Below are 20623 nucleotides of genomic sequence, written 5' to 3' on the forward strand. Positions count from 1 at the left end.
CCTACCTTTTCTCTGCCTGTCTCCACCTTCACTGACATGTGAAGTGATTGGTTTTTGGCCAAATATTGAGTCAGACAAGGTGAGAGCACTCATTTCACTGAACTTACAATACATCTCAACCCTAATCTGTTCTAGAAGCTTCCATTATAGAATGATTTGCACTTATCGCTAAAGCATCTGCTTCTTAATATTTATTTATTTATTTATTTATTATATGTAAGTACACTTATATGTAGTTGTCTTCAGACCCTCCAGAAGAGAGCATCAGGTTTTGTTACCAATGGTTGTGAGCCACCATGTGGTTGCTGGGATATGAACTCAGGACCTTTGGAAGAGCAGTCGGCACTCTTAACCACTGAGCCAACTCACCAGCTCCAGAATCTGCTGCTTGATGCTCACCTCTTTTACTCAGCCTCTGGGAAGCTCTAAAATGGGGCAGACACAGAGTAGGACCTCCATAAATTTCATATGTCTTTTTGAGACTGGGTCTTTCTATGGACTCCATAACCATTACTAGAAAACTAATTGCATGGCACTGAAAGACCCACAACGTGAGGACTCCCTCACGTTCTGACTCAGGAGAGGCGACACCCCAAAATCACCCACAAGAAACGATCTTGTTGCAACTGCAAGAGGATTTTTATTCGAGAGCGTTCTCGGGCCCATGGTCATACACCACGCAGGGGCAGAGGACCATGGCGCGCCGAGTAGCTGAGTAAGGGGGAATTTAAAGGAAGAAACCACAATTCATGGAGGTGGGGAGGGCGTTGTTGGAAAATACCAAAGATACCAGTTAAGAGTCACAAGGAAGTATAAAGTCACAAGTGTCAGGTTATTTCTCAAGACAGTTTCTAAGAGCCCCTAACAATCTAAGAGCCCCTAAAGATAGCACATTTGCATTGCAGGTTCCAGTAATGGTCAGGGTGCCATTCTTTGAATTGAACCCAGGAAGCGGGTAGGTGGAGGAATGTCGCTATCTGTTTTATGACCAGTACCTGGAGCACTAAGCTACAAAGGCTACACTCCCAAGCCTGGGCCCAAAAGCCTCGAATTTTGTTTTTACTTTGCTATACTTTTTTAATACTTCTTCATTCCCCCCCTTTTTTTTGTTAATAGTTCTAATCTTAGAACTAGACACTATCTTTTCCCTGACATATTTGATCCTTTAGGGCATAGTACTGTTGTCTCAAAACTAAAAGCCGCACTGCACTAATTCTTGTTCTAATAAAGGTGACTTGTCTATTTAACACACATGGATCTATAATTAAAAGCAGAAGCAAAATCAAAAGGGGTCCCATAAAGGTAGAAAGTAGGGTGGTCAAGAGTACAAGATAAGGGCCTTTCTACCCGAGTCTCAAGGTTTTCTGCGTGGAGATGTCTAGCAGGTCTTCTGGAGCAGGCCTTCTGGAGCTGCTTTTTTGCTCGCTGTCTCACTCACTGGAGCACCTTGAGCCTAGAGAACATAGGCTGGGAAAGCAGCATGTCAGCACTATGTACAGAGGCTATTTTTACCAGTGGAGGGGGCCCCCTGTAGAGTAATTTATAAGGGGGTTAGTCTAAACTGTACAGGGGTGTTTTTAACCCTGAAGAGCAAAGGGTAGGAGAGCTATTCAATCATTAGCGCCAGTCTCCGCTGTCAATTTGGTAAGGGTCTCTTCTACCTGTCCTGAGCTTTGGGGCTGAAAGAGGAAAATTACTGACCACCAGAACTCTCACCCCAGAGTCCTACCCCTCCCATCTGGAGATTGTTCCCGGAACCCTCCTGAACTTCTCACCCCAGAGTACATTCTGAACTCTCACACCAGAGTCAGACCCCCTCTCAAATGAAAACTGTTCCGGGGACATTTCTGAGATAAGGGTTTCCTGGAACGAACCCAGTCCTACCCCTCCCAACTAAGGACTGTGCCAGGGACATTTTTGAGATAAGGGTGTGAGTAAAAACCTCAGTTCCAATGAATCAAGTACATGGCCAAAGTGTGGGACGCGGTTGCAAAAGCACTTTGGAAAAACCCTTGGCTGAATCACTTAGTGACGTAAAAACTGTATTTTCCCTGCCCTGCTCCCCCCCTTGCCTCCTTCCTATAAAAGCTTGTGAAAAGTTTGGGCTAATTGCCGAATCTCCTCTGCACCTTGCAGGCTGCATGAGATCCGACCCCAGATATCTGGTATATGTGCTTTTTGTTTGCTTTCTTGTCGTTGCTGTATTAAATCTTACTCTCTATACATCTTAAGTACCGGTCTCAGTGTCTTCTTGGGTGCGCGGCTGACCCGAGGCTTGAGTAAGTGCCTCCCTTTGGGAGTTTTGGAGTCTTTCATTTGGTGCGTTGGCCGGGAATCAGCGCGACCACCCAGAAGTCCTGGACCCACTCAGAAGTAAGATTTACTGTTCTGTTTTGGTCTGGTGTCTGTGTTTTGTTTGTCTCTGAGAAGGCCATTCTGTATCTGGTGCGATCGCAGTTTCAGTTTTGCAGACGCTCAGTGTGCAATGTGCACAGTGAGACCGCGCTCCGGGTAGGAGCGCAGGGTGTGGATAGACAGACGTGTCCAGGTGTCCACCGTCTGTGCGCCCTGGGAGACGTCCCAGGAGGACAAGGGGAGGACTAAGGACGCTTAGTGGACCCCTCTGTGCGAGATCGTGGGTTCGAGTCCCACCTCGTGCTTCAGGGTGCGAGATCGTGGGTTCGAGTCCCACCTCGTGCTTCTGGTTGCGAGATCGTGGGTTCGAGTCCCACCTCGTGCTTCTGGTTGCGAGATCGTGGGTTCGAGTCCCACCTCGTGCTTTGGTTTTTTCTTTTTATCTCAGTCTCGTGTCTGCTTTTGTCGTGTCTGCTATTATTCTAGAAATGGGACAGTCTGCTGGGTGTGTAGGTGTGGAACTGCTGCATTTGTGTATTCTGAGATTGTGGGTTTATTCTGGCAGTGGCTGTGAGAGGACGACTGTCTATGGCCTCACAATCTGCACCCCAAAAAGATGTTCCAAGGGAGACCCTGGAAGGAGTGGCCAGGGTACAGAACAGTCAAAAAGACCTGGCTGTTGCCTGGCAGAGTGAGAGAGAGAGAGTGTTCTCTCTGCCAGAGCGGGAGTGGATGTGGAATCCCACCCCTATCAGGAAAAGGAGTCAATGTGAAATCCGACCCCGTCAGAAAGTGGAGTTTGGCTGGTTGTGTAAGTCCAGGCGTGGACGAGTGGGCTTGTTTGTGGCCACATGACAGAATGTGTGTGTGTGTGTGTGTGTGTGTTAACCCTTTGTCGACTGTAGACTTGGACTGACGTCAGGACAGAATTTGAAAACTCAGTGCTGGTGAGTCCCAGGCTGCTCAAAAGAGCTCTGAGATCCAGAGCTGCAGCAGTGGTGCTGAGGTTCTGAGTTCTGCAGACACAGCAGCAACGGAGGCTGTCTGTGCCCTGCGAATGAGTTGTAAAATGCTGATAGTGAGTGCAGCGGCCTGCCGGCCCCCGCCTGCCAGTCCCGGAGTGGCCGTGAAGCCTGCCACAGCTGGGGAGGGGCCGACTACAGCGTCCCTCTTTTGGTCCCCCCCCCAGAGTCTACCCGCACTCCCTTGTGCCGGCCCGGCTGCGTGCTCCCTCCCCAAAGACAGTGCAGAGAGCACCAGGAATCTATCAGGTAGTTAAATAGTTAAATTGCTGCCTCTGCCTGCCAGCGTTTGTTTGCCACTCCCAGGAGTTTACACCGCATTCCGGCGAGCAGCGGAGACTCGGCGCTGGGCTCTTCACATCAAAGGATCTGTTTTCAGCCTTTGCCTGCCTCCTGGGTGGGAGAAAGGCTCATTCTCCTGTCCCCTGTATCCTGTCTCTTGTAAACAGAAAAAATTGTGTTCATTTTGAAATATCAGTGGTCTGATGTGAGAACTGCACTCCCTTCTCTGCCCCATGTGTTTTCTCTTCTCAGGCACTGCCCTGAGTTGTTGGCAGTGAGTCTGTTCTGGGCTCCGGTGAGGGAGACATACAAGGTAAGGAGCACCTACGGGTCTAACTGCCAGGCTCTGATGAAGGATAGAGGTCTGCAAAAAAGAGCTGAGAGCAAAGCTTCAGCAGTCTCAGAAGAGAGACAAAAAGAGATATATATATAGATAGAAAGAGAGACATTATATGAGATCTCCATTACAGTTAAGAAACAGGAGTAAAGAGAGAAAAATGACAAAGACTAGAACCTAGCAAAGTGACACTTGCTAATAATACTAGCACTTAGAGATGATCTGTAAGAAATAAGGAGCCAGAAAATTTTCAAAAAAGGATAAGAGAAATGGAATGCTGGTCACAAAAGTCAGGGAGACTAGAAAACTTAGTACCCGGCAACAAAAGCAAGCTTTTGGCTGAAGATCAAAGTGTTTACTGTTATCTGTTAAAGAAAAAAAGCACTGAGTGAGAGACTGCCCTAACAAAAAAAAGAGGAGCCCCCCCTCATGACCAAACCCTTCACTGTTTGTGGCTGAAAGTAAAGAAAAAGTAGAAGGGGTGCTAACACAGAAGCTGAGTCCTTAAAAGAGACTGGTGGTCTACCTGTTAAAAGCAGCTAAAAAGAGACTGTGTTTTCATATTCCTCCACTGACCAATGCAAAGCAAGTTTAAAAGGTTCCTGGACACTGCAGGCCTTTGCAGACTGTGGATTCCAGGTTTTGCTGAATTAAAAAGATAAACAGCCCTTCGTATAAGAAATAAAGAACAACCTTGGATGGCCTTAGATGCTATTGAGACTGCCCTAATGTTGTCCCTAACTTTGGGACTCCTAGATGTGACTGAGAACAAAAGTATTGCCAAAGAGGTTCTTACTCAGAGATTGGGACCCTGAAAAAGACCCACGGTGGCATACTTGTGAAAATTAGACCTGGTGACTGTAAGATGACCTGCTTGTCTGCACATAGTGGCTTCTGGTCAAGGACGCAGATAAACTGACTCTGAGACAAAACTTGGCACATGCCCTAAAAGTGTGGTTCAGCCCCCTGACCGATGGCTGACTAATGCTCTGGACATTCTGGCAGAAGGAACTTCGGCTCAGAAGGCTGAACTCCTGGCACTAACCCAAGCCCTGCGGTTGGCTGAAGGCAGAGACATCAAAGACAAAGAAGAAATTCTGGCCCTCCTAGAAGCTCCTGAATGAACTGGGTGAGTTGGGGTACCGGGTATCAGCCAAGAAAGCTCAGTTATGTCGTACCGAGGAGCCCGAGACGACGAAAAGCAGTGGCTCACCGAGGCCAGAAAAAAGACTGTGATGCTGATCCCAACCCCCACCACCCGGCGCCAAGTACGTGAGTTTCTGGGAACGGTGGGCTTTGCAGGCTCTGAAAAGAAAAAGTCCCATTCACCTGGACTGAAAAACACCAAAAAGCCTTTGACAGCATAAAGGCAGCACTGCTTGCAGCCCCCACTCTGGCTTTGCCAGATTTGACTAAGGTAAGCGGAAGGCGGGGACAGCAGTGCAGTGGTGGACAAAAAGCAAGTGATCTAGGCCAGCAGCCTCCCTAAAGGGACTTCAGCCCAAAAAGCTAAACTTGTGGCTTTGATACAAGCTTTATAAAAGTCTACACTGACAGCAGGTATGCTTTTGCCACTGTATGGAACAATATACAGACAAAGAGAGCTGTTGACATCTACAGAAAAAGACCTAAGATGCTGTGAACAAAAGAAATCAGATGGCAGATCTAACCACCAAAAACAGGCATCCCAAAGAGCAATGATCCTGGCAGTCTGAAGACTATCAAGTTATAGACAAATTAAGACTGGTAAAAGAAACCCTGTATAAAATGGTAAAAACTGAAAGAAAGAAAACTAGTCCTCCCTTGAAAAGACAGACCTGACATCAACTGAGAAATAAACTTTACTGAAAAAAAAGTTCTCAAAATGGACAAATGAGACTGCTCACATAGTCATCAAAAAGATTATTGAAGAAAATTTTTCCAAGGTTCAGAGTGCCAAAAGCAATAGTGTCAGATAATAGCCCTGCTTTGTTGCCCAGGTAAGTCAGGGTGTGGCCAAGCATTTAGAGGTCAAATAAAAATTACATTGTGTGTATAGACCTCAGAGCTCAGGATAGATAAAAATTAGTTTAAAACTCTATGACAGACCTTGACAAAATTAATCGTGGAGACTGGCATGGACTTGGTGTTCCTTCCCTATGCCCTATTTCTTGATTCAGTTTTACTCTGTTTAAGATCCTTTATGAAACTTCTATGCCCATCATAGTCTTAAATGATGTGTTTAAACCTATGTTGTTATAATAATGATCTGTATGCTAAGTTAAAAGGCTTGCAGGTGGTCTGGTCACAACTGGGAAAAATTGGACTGAGTACGCGGACGACATTGCTCCAGGGATCCCAACAGCTGAGACAGTAAACGAGCTGGGTACCCCAAGGACATCTCACCAGTTCCAGCCAGAGATCTGATCTACGTGCACCTACATCATGCCCAGACCCTCAAGCCTCGCTAAAAGGGCCCCTGCCTAGTTCTGTTTACTAATGCTTCTTATTCTGTTTTTGTTCCCATGTTAAAATAGAGTAAATGCAGTATTCTCCGCATAAAAATATAGACTTCTGAAATTCTAAGATTAGAATTACTCACTAGAAGGAGTGGGGAATGAAAGAGGAAAATTACTGACCACCAGAACTCTCACCCCAGAGTCCTACCCCTCCCATCTGGAGATTGTTCCCGGAACCCTCCTGAACTTCTCACCCCAGAGTACATTCTGAACTCTCACACCAGAGTCAGACCCCCTCTCAAATGAAAACTGTTCCGGGGACATTTCTGAGATAAGGGTTTCCTGGAACGAACCCAGTCCTACCCCTCCCAACTAAGGACTGTGCCAGGGACATTTTTGAGATAAGGGTGTGAGTAAAAACCTCAGTTCCAATGAATCAAGTACATGGCCAAAGTGTGGGACGCGGTTGCAAAAGCACTTTGGAAAAACCCTTGGCTGAATCACTTAGTGACGTAAAAACTGTATTTTCCCTGCCCTGCTCCCCCCCTTGCCTCCTTCCTATAAAAGCTTGTGAAAAGTTTGGGCTAATTGCCGAATCTCCTCTGCACCTTGCAGGCTGCATGAGATCCGACCCCAGATATCTGGTATATGTGCTTTTTGTTTGCTTTCTTGTCGTTGCTGTATTAAATCTTACTCTCTATACATCTTAAGTACCGGTCTCAGTGTCTTCTTGGGTGCGCGGCTGACCCGAGGCTTGAGTAAGTGCCTCCCTTTGGGAGTTTTGGAGTCTTTCAGGGCCTGCATGCACAATGTAACTTTTAACTAATCTCTAATATCTTGGCCAGTCCCTGATTTACCTGGGCAACAAAGGCAAATTACCTCGGAAGATTTCTTTTAGAAATTCTACCTCGTCATAGCACAGGCCTTGCAGCTTTTGACTATTTCTTCTGCCAAGTCAGAGAGTCCTGTAACATAGTAGTCAAAGGACCTAACCACACCTTTGAATTTCTTGGCATCCAGGTGGGTCAAATACTGTCCATAACTTGATAGTGCTCAGGGGTGTATCTAAAGCTGGTCTCTCTGATGTCATAATAATCTTTAGGCTCCTTGACTGCCAGGATTATTGCTCTTTGGGCCACCTCTTTGGTGGTTAGATCTGCCATCTGACTTTCTTTAGCCACAGCATCTTAGGTTTTTTCTGCAGATGTCAACAGTTTTTTTTTTTTGTCTGTATATTGCTCCGTATAGTGGCAAAAGCATACCTGCTGTCAGTGTAGACTTTTCTTTTGCCATTTATGGACCTTGTCTCAAAGTCACAAGTTCAGCTTTCTGGGCCGACGTCTCTTCAGGGAGGCTGTTGGCCTAGATCACTTGCTTTCCGTCCACCACCGTACTGCTGTCCCCGCCTTCTGCTTACCTTTAACCTTGAGGCTACTGTACCAGCTCGAACCCTCAGGCCAAGGCTGATCTGATCCTTCAGATCATTTCAGCGCAGTGATGAGTAGGTGCAGTCTCACACAGTGGGACAGCAGGTGGAATGAAGCGAAGGTCACTCGTTCAGTCAACAAAGAGTTCTGATGTGTCACAGGAGCGTTGGTAGTCATCCAGTCAGGGGGCTTTCAGATAATGCTTTCAAGAGCGTGGGATGCCATTACAGCTAGTTGTTGTCCCAGAGTGAGCTTATCAGCATCCTTGACAAGCAGATTATGGCAGTAATAGCTTACAGGCAAGAAAACCACCCGCTGGCAACAGGGTGTAACTTTTGGATAGGTAAGTCACTGGCCTTTTTCAAAGTCCCAAAGTCTGAGAAAGGACTCTTCTGGTGACCCCTGCTCTCTCTTTTACATAGAGACTTTCTGGTGATATGGGGTCCACAAAACATTTCCCCTTTCTTGGTTAGGGGGTACAACGGGCAGCTAAGGTCGCCAGCCCAGGTGTCTAGAGTCTGTAGAAGCCAGCAGTACCCAAGAATTTTCTTACTTGCCTTGGCGTAGTTAGCCACTACTTCCCGTCTCGAAGGGTGTATCTCAAATAAGTAACTTCAGTCTGACACAGCTGAGTCTTTTTAGCTGAGGCTCGGTCTTCAGTTGCCCAGGTTTCCTGTCTAGATCCTGTCTTTTTCTTTCTCTCCTATCAAATTTCTCTCTTGTCTAAGATCCCTCCTGTTTTCTCTTTCTTCTGCTTCCCGCCTCTCTCTCTCTCACACACACTTTCTCTGCCTCTTTCACTAATCACATAACTGTCTCCCTCTCATAATACACCTTCTAATCTCTGAAGTTTCTTTCTGATATCGGGAGCCAACTGCCTTATGAAGGCCGGCCAGGCCACTGAGGCCTTCTGGGCTTCCTAGGTAAGATCAAAGGGAGTGAACTGCCTGAATGAAGGCTTCCATAAGCCTTTCAAGGAACATTGAGGGAGGTTTGATCGGCCCCTGCATTACCTCTTACCTTAGCCAAATTAGTGGGCCTGTCTCGAGGCACCTTGGAGACCAGAGCCTGGCGTTAGATTTTCAAGCTCTCCTTACCTTCAGCCATGTCGCAGTCGCAACTGGGGCGAGTCAAAAGGAATCCCATGTCAATCTCATTTTGTAGCTGTGTAGACCGCCCGTCGGCTCCCGGGCTATTTTTCTAGCCTTTAACAGAATTTTCTCTCGCTCTTCGGTTGTTAAGAGCATCTGCAACAGCTGTTGACAATCATCTCAAGTAGGCTGATGAGAGAACATAAGGAACTCTACCAACCCTGTGAGGCTTGGGGATCCTGAGAAAGGGGGTGGTTAGTTCTCCAGTTATAAATACCAACAGAGGAAAATGACCAGTACTGAAGGGTTTAAAGTTTGGGCGGGTCCACCAGAGTCCGCCCGGACTCTGTGCTCTGCTGTTCTATGTACCCGCAGCGGTCCGTCTCTCAACACCCGGAGGGGTTTGGGGTTCCCTCCGCGGCTGGGGTTGAGGCTGTGGATAAGGGGAAGGTTGTGGACTAGGCCACTCAGGAGGCTTCATACAACCACAATTTTGAGAAGCAAAACCAAATTTTAAACAATCTATTTTCTTTTTAAAAATGAACTCCAAAAACAATTCAGGCGTATCTTTAGAGACCTGTTTCCATGGGTTGGCTCATGCCACATGTTCTGAATTACTCTAACCCAGAGTTACCAGTTTTAAGCCAACTTTTTGTTACCAATGTTACAAATTTTTAATCATAACTAATAACTTATGAGCCACTAATCTATAACCAAGACATATAAAACATATTTATACTTTTGAAACTATTTAGAAACAAAAATGAAATGGCCGCATACATTTGCTCATTTAAACCAACCAAAATTCTTAATTTTTTAGCTGTAATTTTAAGAGAGGAGCACCTTGTCACCTGATGAATCTAATTATCACAAGCACAGAGATTTTTGTAGAACTTGAGAAGCTGCTGGTCCCTATAAGAGCAGCATTTATAATCAGCTCCTAGCAGGGCTTCTCTAGCCACACTAGATTCCTAACTACAGGTGCAGGGCCCCAAAGACCAATTAATACTGTTTATTTTATTTTATTTTTTTACCAAATTATCCCCAGATAGTCGGAGAGTACTGCTTTTCTCAAAACCCATTCTCTCACATCTCAGGTGTAAACTATCTCTAGTCAGGGTATAAAGCACCTGTGAGAATTACCTTTGCTTTTCTAGATTTTCACATAGCTCTAAACACATACACAAAAACACATAAAACAGAAACCAACAGATCTAGACACATTCGACCCTTTCTTGTCCTCTACAAGCAGGCAAAAGAATTAGACGATTTTGGAGGGGGAAGCTTCCGCTTCAACAGAACTCGGTCCCTCTGACCGATCCAGAGACGGCCAGGCGTCCCTGGCTCTCCTTACCTCCCAGGGCGTCCCCCAGGGCCACAGCCTGTGGTCCTCCTAGCACGTCTGCCAACCACAGTCCTCCGGTCCTTACGGCCCAAAAGGACAGCTGCAAATACCGACCGCGCGCGCATTTCAGACCCCATCACCCCATCGTCTACAAACACCAGCATCCATTTCTACCTAGACGACCAAAACCAGAGAAGCACACTTGTTCCTCACTCTGCCAGGTGTAAAACCAAGGCACGAGGTGGGACTCGAACCCACGATCTCGCAACCCGAAAACCAAGACACAAATTTCACTCTGCCAGGTGTAAAACCAAGGCACGAGGTGGGACTCGAACCCACGATCTCGCAACCCGAAAACCAAGACACAAATTTCACTCTGCCAGGTGTAAAACCAAGGCACGAGGTGGGACTCGAACCCACGATCTCGCAACCCGAAAACCAAGACACAAATTTCACTCTGCCAGGTGTAAAACCAAGGCACGAGGTGGGACTCGAACCCACGATCTCGCAACCCGAAAACCAAGACACAAATTTCACTCTGCCAGGTGTAAAACCAAGGCACGAGGTGGGACTCGAACCCACGATCTCGCAACCCGAAAACCAAGACACAAATTTAATAAACTCAGATGGATCCGAACTCAGACTTCGCCATGCTTCAGAAACATAGGACAAGACACAAACAACCCAACACAACAAGCACATGTTCCAATGTTCGTTTCAGAAAACAGACACTCAAAACAGAGACACCGGCCGGCACACACACAAAAGGGGATCCCCATACCTCCAAGTCGGTTCTTGGGTGTGAGGGGTGGTCGCGTTTCCCGGCCAACGCACCAAATGAAAGACCCACAACGTGAGGACTCCCTCACGTTCTGACTCAGGAGAGGCGAACCCCAAAATCACCCACAAGAAACGATCTTGTTGCAACTGCAAGAGGATTTTTATTCGAGAGCGTTCTCGGGCCCATGGTCATACACCACGCAGGGGCAGAGGACCATGGCGCGCCGAGTAGCTGAGTAAGGGGGAATTTAAAGGAAGAAACCACAATTCATGGAGGTGGGGAGGGCATTGTTGGAAAATACCAAAGATACCAGTTAAGAGTCACAAGGAAGTATAAAGTCACAAGTGTCAGGTTATTTCTCAAGACAGTTTCTAAGAGCCCCTAACAATCTAAGAGCCCCTAAAGATAGCACATTTGCATTGCAGGTTCCAGTAATGGTCAGGGTGCCATTCTTTGAATTGAACCCAGGAAGCGGGTAGGTGGAGGAATGTCGCTATCTGTTTTATGACCAGTACCTGGAGCACTAAGCTACAAAGGCTACACTCCCAAGCCTGGGCCCAAAAGCCTCGAATTTTGTTTTTACTTTGCTATACTTTTTTAATACTTCTTCAGCACCACTTAGCTTTTGGAAGGCAGAATGTGAGGCGACATGAAATCCTTACTGAGAAAGCCATTGGTCTGCCATCTGCCAAGACAGAATGGGGTCTTCACCCATGATAGGTTAAGCAAGCTGCTCAAGTAGTCTGGGAAACTTATTTACAGAAGAATGAACATGCTGGTTGCGAGGGTGGTGATTGAACCACGTTGCACTTCCCCACACTGCCCCCAATCAGACACAGTAACTTTCAAGTCTCCTCCTCCTCCATGTTGGAAGCCTAAGGCTCAAGATGGCAGCCATGAACACAGTTCCATATGAATAAAGGAACCCCTGCCTCAATCTGTGGTGTGCCAACTGTGGTCTGGAGAGCAGCAGCTGCCTGGGAGCCTGGTAGAAATGCAGAACTCACTCCTACCAAGACTTAGGGAGACCTCGAGCTAACTCGTTTGCACTTAACCTTTGAGAGATGTTTTTTCTAGCTTACACAGGCATACACCAAAAACAAGGACTTTGTTTTCTCATCTTGTCAGAAGGGTTCAATTTCAAAGCATGTGAATTCTATTGTACTATTGGGATTTAATCTAAGAAAAATCAGAGGTTTGGGTCTCGATCATAAGAATGTGTCATTTTGAAGTTGTGTGTATGTGTGTGTTTAGGCTCATTTGTCTCCCAGGTTTTCCTCTAAATTGATACATATCTAAGGATAACCTTGAACTCCTGAGCCTCCTGCCTCTACTTCTCATTTGTGGGAATACACTCTATGCACAGTTTATTTTGTTCTGGGGTCAGGGCGGGGGCAGGGGTGGGTGGAGTTACAAGTCATAGTTTTGTGCATACTGGAGAAGGACTCTATCACTGAGCTACATCTACAGTCCTCCTATGAGTCCTTTTGAGAGAAACAAAATGAGGTGACAAAATAATAACTGGGGCAAGGGCAGGACATAACCATTGGCAGTAAGAAAAGGTTTCCTAGAGGAAGCAACTTTTGAGCTAAGTCTGAGATGAAGAGAAGAAACAGCTGAGCCTAAGGGGCTGGGGAGAGTCCTCCAAAGGAATGTAGAGAGCCAAGGCCCTGAGGTGGGAACTTGTTAGCTGTGAGAAAGAAGGCCTTACATGGGTTAGAGTCCTTCCCGCAAAGGAAAAGAAAGCCTATCCCATCCTGCCATATTCAGTTATTCGTGGTTGCGAGGAGGACCACAAACCTGGAAGGAGATGAGAGGAAGGGAAAGAAAGCAGGAGACCAAGCAAATTTGTCCAGGTCTCGTTTATTATGCTGAGGTGCCTTCTTTTTAAAGCATACATCTCGGGGAGTAGGGGAGGGGTCGAGGGGGAATTTTACAAAGAACAAAGAAGTGGGCATCTGCTGACATGGGGGCGAAGTCAGGAACCAGGCAGCGGGCACTCTGCACCTTATCTTAGGGACATAGATCCTCCTTGACAGCCTTGGGTGTCAGACTGGGCTCAGGCATAACTACTGGCCTTGGATGGCATGGGAGTTCAGGAAGAGATAGGGAAGAGGGGACTATAATTCAGCTTTTACAGCCTCAGGTGCCAGGAAGGGAATAGGGAGGAGGGGATGATAACCAGCTCCTATCAAAGGCCATTTCGCCTAGGGAGATTGTGAAGGGCTTGCTTTCTCACGGGATAGTCTCTGACAAAAGCTGATGCTGCAGACATTGGCAGGCACTGACTGCACAGGGATCTAGAACCTTCTAGAGTGTGGTTTTTCATGTCTGCAACTAACACAACTGTCCTTTCACTTTAATAACAAAGAAGACTTGACTCTGGGATGATGGCTCAGCAGGTAAAGCGGTCACTGCTCCAGCATGGGGATCCCTAACACTCGGGTACAAACTAGGTGTGGCAGCTTTTCATCCTGTTGTTGATAGACAGAGGCAGGAGAATCCCAGGGACACACTGCTCAGCACTGTAGCCAATTGGTGAGCGTCAGGTTGAGCAAGAGACCCTGTCTAAGCTTAACAAGACAAGAGGGCAGGGGAGCAATGAAAGGGTATATCCAACAATCCAATGTTAACAGTACTCCAGAAACTCACACACATGCATACACAACACACTACACTCACACACACACACACACACACACACACACACACACACACACTAATATTCCTTTGGCTGCTTGTAGAGAAATGATATCATGGGTTAAGGGTGGAGCCAAAACAGATGGTAAAACACTTATTAGTGATAGAAAGTCAGATTACATCCACCTGTTAAATTAATTATGTTATTTGTACAAAATGACAGGGTTCATTATGAAATTATACATGGGTGTGCTTTGGCAGCACACATCAAGGAAGTAAAGGTAGGAGCCACAGTGGGCTCCAGATAAAGGGGGTTCCTCACAGTGCTGGCCTTGCTGCCTGCTGCTAAGCAAGCAAGCGATGGAGGTGGGCATTGTGATGAGCTACAGGCCTCAGAATGCAAGAATTAGAAGCTTTTGTTGAATGCTGGGTTTTAAGAGCCTATCAGAGCTCTGGAAGAATCCCTCCTGACCAAGCACTAACTTTTCATTGGATTCTTAATTCTCATCATGTGTCTCCTCCAAGACCAATCTGGGACATCCTAAAAGCTTTGCTGAAAAATAGCTGGCACAGTCAACTGCATGTTAATCACTGACTAATTAATTAATCACTAATTAATTACTCACTAATTAAGAAAATTCCCTACATCGCTTCTTGGCCTTCTGGCTAAGATCAAGTGAAGAAAATTCCCTACAAACTTGCCTACAGGTTATATAAATTATATGATTTGTATAGGTAGAGAATACATATCTGGAGATATACATATACACAGATATGAATATGTGTGTATATCCATCTACAAATATTATCACAATCAAAATCATAAATCAAATGGGTTGGGGTATAGCCTAAAAAAATTTAGGAATGACTGAAAATTCAAATTAAAGTTTAGTGGAAACAGTAGACTATTTAGCATGCAACAAACCCTGTGTCTTAGTTAGGGTTCCTGTTGCTGAGACAAAACACCATGACCAAAGCTGGTGATGGTACACAATTCATCCAGCACATGGGAGGCAGAGGCAGGCAGATTTCTCAGTTTGAGGTCAGCTTTGTTTACAGAGGGAGTTCTGGGGCTGCTGGACCTACATGGAGAAACTGGTCTCTGTCTCCAAAAACAAACAAAACAACCCCAAAAAAACCAAAGAACAAAAGCAAATAGGGAAGGAAAGGAAAGGGTTAATTCCATCTTTTGCTTCCACATCACTGTTCCTTGTTAAAGGAAGTAGGGGCAGGAACTCAGGGCAGGTAGTAAAGCAGAGGCCAGTGAGAAAGGCTACTTACTGGCTTGTTCCTCATGAGTCGCTTGGCCTTCTTATACATTCCAGGACCACCTGCCCAGAGGTGCCCAAATGGGTAGGGCCTAACCCTAATAGTGACTAATTAAGAAAATGCCCTACAGTCTTGCCTACAGGTCAGTTTTGTAGAGGCATTTCTTAAAAATTATGGTTCACTCTTCCAGCTTGCGTCAAGTTCATATACTAAAAGAGATAGATGAATAAATAAATACAATTACCCAGGAAACCCTGGTTTCATCCCCAATACCACAAAATAGGAAAGTAGATAATGGTTGACAAATATAGATTATAGATGATAGTGGTGGTTAATAGAAGACAGTTTACCAGATAGAAAGATTGATAGATAAATTATAGATAGATAGATAGATGATAGATAGATAGATAGATAGATAGATAGATAGATAGATAGATAGATAGATAGATAAGAAGATAGAAAATAATGATATAGGTGATAGGTAAAAGACAATAGAAGAGAGATGGATGACAGATATGATACTATCTATAGATGATTGGGAATAATAAGGTACATGACCAGCAGATGAAGAGGTAAGAAAAGAGAAGACAGAGCTAGGTAGATAACAAAGACAATAGATAAATAAAGTAGCCGAGCATGATCGTCTGATTCTTTTTTTTTTTAAATTAGGTATTTTCCTCAATTGCATTTCCAATGCTATCCAAAAAGTCCCCAATACACTCCCCTCCCCACTCCCCTCCCCACCCCTTGGCCCTGGCATTCCCCTGTACTGGGGCATATAAAGTTGGCAAGTCCAATGGGCCTCTCTTTCCAGTGATGGCCTACTAGGCCATCTTTTGATACAAATGCAGCTAGAGTCAAGAGCTCTGGGGTACTGGTTAGTTCATAATAATGTTCCACCTATGGGGTTGCAGTTCCCTTTAGCTCCTTGGGTACTTTCTCTAGCTCCTCCAATGGGGGCCCTGTGATCCATCCAATAGCTGACTGTGAGCATCCACTTCTGTGTTTGCTAGGCCCCGGCATTGTCTCACAAGAGACAGCTATATCTGGTTCCTTTCAGCAAAATCTTGCTAGTGTATGCAATGGTGTCAGCGTTTGGAAGCTGATTATGGGATGGATCCCTGGACATGGCAGTCTTTAGATGGTCCATCCTTTCTTCACAGCTCCAAACTTTATCTCTGTAACTCTTTCCATGGGTGTTTTGTTCCCAATTCAAGAAGGGGCACAGTGTCCACACTTTGGTCTTCGTTCTTCTTGAGTTTCATGCGTTTAACAAATTGTATCTTATATCTTGGGTATTCTAAGTTTTTGGGCTAATATCCAATTATCAGTGAGTACATATTGTGTGAGTTCCTTTGTGAAAATGTTACCTCACTCAGGATGATGCCCTCCAGATCCATCCATTTGCCTAGGAATTTCATAAATTCATTCCTTTTAATAGCTGAGTAGTACTCCATTGTGTAAATGTACCACATTTTCTGTATCCATTCCTCTGTAGAGGGGCATCTGGGTTCTTTCCAGCTTCTGGCTATTATAAATAAGGCTGCTATGAACATAGTGGAGCATGTGTCCTTCTTACCGGTTGGAACATCTTCAGGGTTATATATGCCCAGGAGAGGTATTGCTGGATCCTCTGGTAGTATTATGTCCACTTTTCCGAGGAACCGCCAAACTGATTTCCAGAGTGGTTGTACCAGCTTGCAATCCCACCAACAATGAAGGAGTGTTCCTCTTTCTCCACATCCTCGCCAGCATCTGCTGTCACCTGAATTTTTGATCTTAGTCATTCTGACTGGTGTGAGGTGGAATGTCAGGGTTGTTTTGAGTTGCATTTCCCTGATGATTAAGGATGTTGAACATTTTTTCAGGTGCTTCTCTGCCATTCGGTATTCCTCAGGTGAGAATTCTTTGTTCAGTTCTGAGCCCCATTTTTTAACGGGGTTATTTGATTTTCTGGAGTCCACCTTCTTGAGTTCTTTATATATATTGGATATTAGTCCCCTATCTGATTTAGGATAAGTAAAGATCCTTTCCCAATCTGTTGGTGGTCTTTTTGTCTTATTGACGGTGTCTTTTGCCTTGCAGAAGCTTTGCAACTTTATGAGGTCCCATTTATTGATTCTCGATCTTACAGCACAAGCCTTTGCTGTTCTAATCAGGAATTTTTCCCCTGTACCCATATCTTCGAGGCTTTTCCCTACTTTCTCCTCTATAAGTTTCAGTGTCTCTGGTTTTATGTGGAGTTCCTTAATCCACTTAGATTTGACCTTGGTACAAGGAGATAGGAATGGATCAATTCACATTCTTCTACATGATAACCGCCATTTGTGCCAGCACCATTTGTTGAAAATGCTGTCTTTTTTCCACTGGATGGTTTTTGCTCCCTTGTCAAAGATCAAGTGACCATAGGTATGTGGGTTGATCTCAGGGTTCAATTCTGTTCCATTGTTCTACTTGTCTGTCATTATACCAGTACCATGCAGGGTTTTTTTTTTTTTTATCACAATTGCTCTGTAGTACAGCTTTAGGTCAGGCATGGTGATTCCACCAGAGGTTCTTTTATTCTTGAGAAGAGTTTTTGCTATCCTAGGTTTTTTGTTGTTCCAGATGAATTTGCAGATTGCCCTTTCTAATTCGTTGAAGAATTGAGTTGGAATTTTGATGGGGATTACATTGAATCTGTAGATTGCTTTTGGTAAGATAGCCATTTTTACAATGTTGATCCTGCCAATCCATGAGCATGGGAGGTCTTTCCATCTTCTGAGATCTTCTTTAATTTCTTTCTTCAGGGACTTGAAGTTCTTGTCATACAGATCTTTCACTTCCTTAGTTAAGTCACGCCAAGGTATTTCATATTGTTTGTGACTATTGAGAAGGGTGTTATTTCCCTACTTTCCTTCTCTGCCTGTTTATCCTTTGTGCACAGAAAGGCCATTGACTTGCTTGAGTTAATTTTATATCCAGCTACTTCACCGAAGCTATTTATCAGGCGTAGGAGTTCTCTGGTGGAATTTTTAGGATCACTTATGTATACTATCATATCATCTGCAAAAAGCGATATTTTGACTTCTTCTTTTCCGATTTGTATCCCCTTGATCTCCTTTTGTTGTCTAATTGCTCTGGCTAGGACTTCAAGTACAATGTTGAATATGTAGGGAGAGAGTGGGCAGCCTTGTCTAGTCCCTGATTTTAGTGGGATTGCTTCCAGCTTTTCACCATTTACTTTGATGTTGGCTACTGGTTTGTTGTATATTGCTTTTATCATGGTTAGGTATGGGCCTTGAATTCCTGATCTTTCCAAGACTTTTATCATGAATGGGTGTTGGATTTTATCTAATGCTTTATCAGCATCTAACGAGATGATCATGTCGTTTTTGTCTTTGAGTTTGTTTATATAATGGATTACATTGATGGATTTTCGTATATTGAACCATCCTTGCATCCCTGGGATGAAACCTACTTGGTCAGGATGGATGATTGTTTTGATGTGTTCTTGAATTCGGTTAGCGAGAACTTTATTGAGGATTTTTGCATCAATATTTATAATGGAAATTGGTCTGAAGTTCTCTATTTTTGTTGGGTCTTTATGTGATTTAGGTATCAGAGTAATTGTGGCTTCATAGAATGAGTTGGGTAGAGTACCTTCTGTTTCTATTTTGTGGAATAGTTTGTGAAGAACTGGGATTAGATCTTCTTTGAAGGTTTGATAGAACTCTGCACTAAACCCATCTGGTCCTGGGCTTTTTTTGGTTGGGAGACTATTAATGACTGCTTCTATTTCTTTAGGGGATATAGGGCTGTTTAGATCATTAACCTGATCTTGATCTAACTTTGGTACCTAGTATCTGTCTAGAAACTTGTCCATTTCATCCAGGTTCTCCAGTTTTGTTGAGTATAGCCTTTTGTAGAAGGATCTGATGGTGTTTTGGAATTCTTCAGGGTCTGTTTTTATGTCTCCCTTTTCATTTCTGATTTTGTTAATTAGAATACCTTCCCTATGCCCTCTAGTGAGTCTGGCTAAGGGTTTATCTATCTTGTTGATTTTCTCAAAGAACCAGCTCCTCGATTGGTTGATTCTTTGAATTGTTCTTCTTGTTTCCACTTGGTTGATTTCACCCCTGAGTTTGATTATTTCTTGCCCTCTACTCCTCTTGGGTGAATTTGCTTCCTTTTGTTCTAGAGCTTTTTGGTGTGTTGTCAAGCTGCTAATGTGTGCTCTCTCTAGTTTCTTTTTGGAGGCACTCAGAGCTATGAGTTTTCTTCTTAGAAATGCTTTCAATGTGTCCCATAAGTTTGGGTATGTTGTGGCTTCATTTTCATTAAACTCCAGAAAGTCCTTAATTTCTTTCTTTATTCCTTCCTTGACCAAGGTATCATTGAGAAGAGTGTTGTTTAGTTTCCACGTGTGTGTTTGCTTTCTATTATTTATTTTGTTATTGAAGATCAGTCTTAGTCCATGGTGATCTGATAGGATGCATGGGACAATTTCAATATTTTTGTATATGTTGAGGCTTGTTTTGTGACCAATTATGTGGTCAATTTTGGAGAAGGTACCATGAGATGCTGAGAAGAAGGTATATCCTTTTGTTTTAGGATAAAATGTTCTGTAGATATCTGTCAGATCCATTTGTTTCATAACCTCTGTTAGTTTCACTGTGTCCCTGTTTAGTTTCTGCTTCCATGATCTGTCCATTGGTAAAAGTGGTGTGTTGAAGTCTCCCACTATTATTGTGTGAGGTGCAATATGTGCTTTGAGCTTTACTAAAGTATCTTTAATGAATGAGGCTGCCCTTGTATTTGGAGCATAGATATTCAGAATTGATAGCTCCTCTTGGAGGATTTTACCTTTAATGAGAATGAAGTGCCCTTCCTTGTCTTTTTTGATGACTTTGGGTTGGAAGTCAATCTCATCAGATATTATAATGGCTACCCCATCTTGTTTCTTCCTACCATTTGCTTGGAAAATTGTTTTCCAGCCTTTCATTCTGAGGTAGTGTCTATCTTTTTCTCTGAGATGAGTTTCCTGTAAGCAGCAAAATGTTGGGTCCTGTTTCTGTAGCCAGCCCGTTAGTCTATGTCTTTTTATTGAGGAGTTGAGACCATTGATATTAAGAGATATTAGGGAGAAGTAATTGTTGCTTCCTTTTATTTTTGTTGTTAGAGTTGGTGTTCTGTTCTTGTGGCTGTCTTCTTTTAGGTTGAGGGATTACCTTCTTGCTTGTTCTAGGATTGGTTTCCGTCCTTGTATTGGTTTTTTACTGTTATTGTCCTTTGAAGGGCTGGATTCGTGGAAAGATAATGTGTGAATTTGGTTTTGTCGCGGAATACTTTGGTTTCTCCATCTATGGTAATTGAGAGTTTGGCTGGGTATAGTAGCCTGGGCTGGAAATTGTGTTCTCTTAGTTTCTGTATAACATCTGTCCAGGCCCTTCTGGCTTTCATAGTCTCTGGTGAAAAATCCGGTGTAATTCTGAAAGGCTTGCCTTTATATGTTACTTGAACTTTTTCCCTTACTGCTTTTAGTATTCTATCTTTATTTAGTGCATTTGTTGTGCTGATTATTATGTGTCGGAAGGAATTTCTTTTCTGGTCCAGTCTATTTGGAGTTCTGTAAGCTTCTTGTATGTTCATGGGCA

The sequence above is a fragment of the Mus caroli genome, unplaced genomic scaffold, assembly GCF_978045245.1.
Source record: "Mus caroli unplaced genomic scaffold, Mus_caroli_1 scaffold_14, whole genome shotgun sequence".
Taxonomy (NCBI): Eukaryota; Metazoa; Chordata; class Mammalia; order Rodentia; family Muridae; genus Mus; species Mus caroli.